The 3,131-nt window shown below is 39.9% G+C and overlaps 1 long non-coding RNA gene across 1 annotated transcript; it reads left to right on the forward strand.

The window, feature by feature from the left end:
• Positions 1-2,717, forward strand: LOC142544342 (uncharacterized). The gene is made up of 3 exons (XR_012820044.1): positions 1-146; positions 1,659-1,806; positions 2,631-2,717. It is a non-coding gene; the product is annotated as an uncharacterized LOC142544342 (long non-coding RNA).
• Positions 2,718-3,131: the final 414 nt, after the last annotated feature.

Genomic DNA, 3,131 nt, shown 5'->3' on the forward strand with positions numbered 1-3,131 from the left:
TCCCTCACCTTGGCAGCATTTCCCTTCGAAAATCTCAGCAGCAGCCGTCGACGGCCGCCTTTGGGGTTCAAGAAGGCTTCTTCCCGTCTCTCTGTTTTCACGTCCCACGCACATATCATCTAGTTTTTGGTCATCTAATTGATAAGGCACGCTTGTATTCTCATTTTATACTCATGCACGCCATAAGTATGCTGTAGTTTATGTATTTGTTTGAAAACTTTATGATCTACATCATGCTTGCGTTTTTGAATGAGTTTGACATGAAAACCTTGCATTGTTTTGACTCCATCTCATGTTTTCTTGTGTGGTTGCAAGGGGCTGCTGTTTTTGGGCGTTCTAAGGGTCTATAGGTGTCGAGTTTTATGAGGAAAGGAGGCTGAGGATCACGTCGAGGCACAGTTAGGCAAGGGGCCGATCGTTTTAAGCTTTTGTGTGTGTATGTTGGATAGATCGGGAATTGTAGGAGGGTGCCGATGCGTGGGGCATGCTAGGGACGTGGGGAAGACCTTGGTGGGTCTGAGACACGAGAAACTCATGTAAGGCTGGTCTCGAGTGGAAGGAAGTTTGAAGGAGTAGCCGTGAGTTAGGGTCGCACGGGTGGTTCAGGCTCGCGTCTTGTGGTTCTTGTTTGCTGCGGGCATAGGGCTAAGGGCAGTGGGTGAGGGCGTCCAGGAGAGTCACGAGGTGAGCTAGAGAGGGCTGGTTTGGGGCTGGTCCTCGTTGGTTAGGTCTAGGTTTGATGAAACGAGAGAATAGTGCGACTAGGATTATGACTTGATCGTGCAGAAAATTCCAGCATCCTTGGGTCCCGTTTTTCGTGGGTCTTAAGGGGTAGAGTGTGTGGTTTTAAGGCTGGTTGGGTAAGTTTAAGACATAATTAAATTTAAGAGAAATTTGGTTAAGTTTCGGGTCGATTCAGGTTAAAACCGGGACCCCGGTCCAAGTTCTAAAAAGAATCGGTTAAGTTCGGGTTTGTGTTCACGTCGAAGAAACACTTTTAATATGTTTTGGGAGGTTTTAAGGAGTTTGGTAAGCTTCGGGTCAAAATTTAGAGGTCCAAGGGTAAAATAGTCATTTTGGGTTTACAGGGGCAAAATAGTCATTTTGCACCCGAGATGAGATTTTAGTCCTGGAAGCGCCCTGGGCATATATTTATCATGTTTTTAAAAGTTTATGCATCATGTTTATGATTTTTTATGTAATTACGAAAATTACGGTGCATGCTTGGTTTCAAGGAAAATTTACGTATATGCATGTTTTCATTAAGTGGTGAACATGATGTCACGTTTTGAAGGATGAGATTTGGTTATGAATAACATGATTGTATGATATATTATGAGCTGAGGCCAAGGCTAAGTGGATGGATAATACTGTTGCTGATGTCTCCGTCGTTGGATACCGCGGTTTATAGATGGATCCATCAAATAGAGCTGATATAAAGTCACAATTAATGAACTGAATTCAATTAAAAGAAATGTATACATATATGATGATATGTTGAGACATGTTTGACACGTTATGATTTTATACGACAAGTTTACGTTCATGAAATGTATGTTGAATACGGTATTTTCACTTCTGTGTGCTACGTATATGTACTTGCTATTAACAGTGCATGTGTGTTTAGTCTTTAGACTCACTAGGAGTGTTTGTTGCAGGTGAGCATTTAGATGAGGTGATTGAAGGTGCCAAAACTCTGAGTAGGCAGGGATGGATGTGCGAGCACGATCCGAGGACCACACTTTTCCGCACATCACGTTTTTATGAGCTGTGAGCAGACATAATCAGTTTTACACGTTTTTTATGGTACGCTGTTGATTTTCAGGATTTTTACTTGTTTGTTTTATTCATGCATGATTGATGGCCGAGTTGACAATTTTTACATTACAGCATTTCTCTTTGTCGATTGTTTACGATTAATTTTTTTATGGCATATTTCTCAGCAGGGTTGTATGCATGCAAATTATTTAAAGGTTTATTTTCGAATATGTGAGCTTTAAAAAAAAAATTTCCGCATTTATATCAGTAGACGTTTCAGATAGTGTCGTGTTTGAAAATTTTAAGGAGTCCATGATGGTTAAGTTTGATACGTTGGATCTTGGCAAGATGTATTATTTTCTTGATACTGAAGTAATTCAATCTACTTATGGGATTTTTATTTCCCAAAGGAAATATTTTCAGAAAGTTTTGTACAGTTCCGGTCTATCCCATATACTTGTGTTTGAAATGTAAAATCGTTAGGAGGAAGTAGTTTTCTCGTGGATTAATTTCGGCCTTAAAAAAAAAAAGACAAAGTAGTGCAAAATGACTCAAATAAGTTTGGGTACGGATAGACTAGAATCTATCGTATTGGATAAGACTCAGGCTCAAGCCAACACAAACATAATTAAGAAATAGATCTATATAACAATTATTTCATATTCGTCTTAATTTTTATGAAAGTTGTTTACATTAGTTGTCGCGTCCCGAGCCCGGGTCGGTACCTACGTAACTATACAATGAGCCCATATGGCAACTATTTCGTATTCGTCTTCTTTATGAAAATGATTAACTCAAGTTGTTATAGAAATCTATTGTAGCATATTATAAACTTATTTTTAATATTTAATTTTTATCATGTGGGACAATAGGTATCACAATCACCCCTCCTTCAGAACTCGACGTTCTCGTCGTGGCCTGACCCCTCGATCCACCAGCACCGAGAATCTAGAGGTGGCTCCTACAGATTCAAGAGGTGGCTCCTACAGATTCAAGAGGTGGCTCCCGTCATGTAGAACTTTGCCACGCAGGTTCAAGAGGTGACTCTCATGCACGTAGCACTTTGCTCCGCATAGAACTTATTCCCCGATGTTCCTTGCCGGTGACCGTCTCTGATACCATTTCTGTTATGCCCCGAGCCAGGTCCGCGCCTGCGTGACTGCACAATGAGCCTCTATAACAACTATTTCGTATTCGTCGTCATTTTAGGAAAATGATTAATTCAAGTTGCTATAGAAGTTCATTGTAGGTCATTATAAACTCACTTTAAATCTTTAATTTTTACTACGTGGGACAAAAGGTATCACATTAGTTACTATTCGAATATATTTTATGTCTTTATAAACCATTTTAAAATTTTTTTTAGTCGAGGT

Source organism: Primulina tabacum, chromosome 1 (assembly GCF_025594145.1).
Source record: "Primulina tabacum isolate GXHZ01 chromosome 1, ASM2559414v2, whole genome shotgun sequence".
Classification (NCBI taxonomy): Eukaryota; Viridiplantae; Streptophyta; class Magnoliopsida; order Lamiales; family Gesneriaceae; genus Primulina; species Primulina tabacum.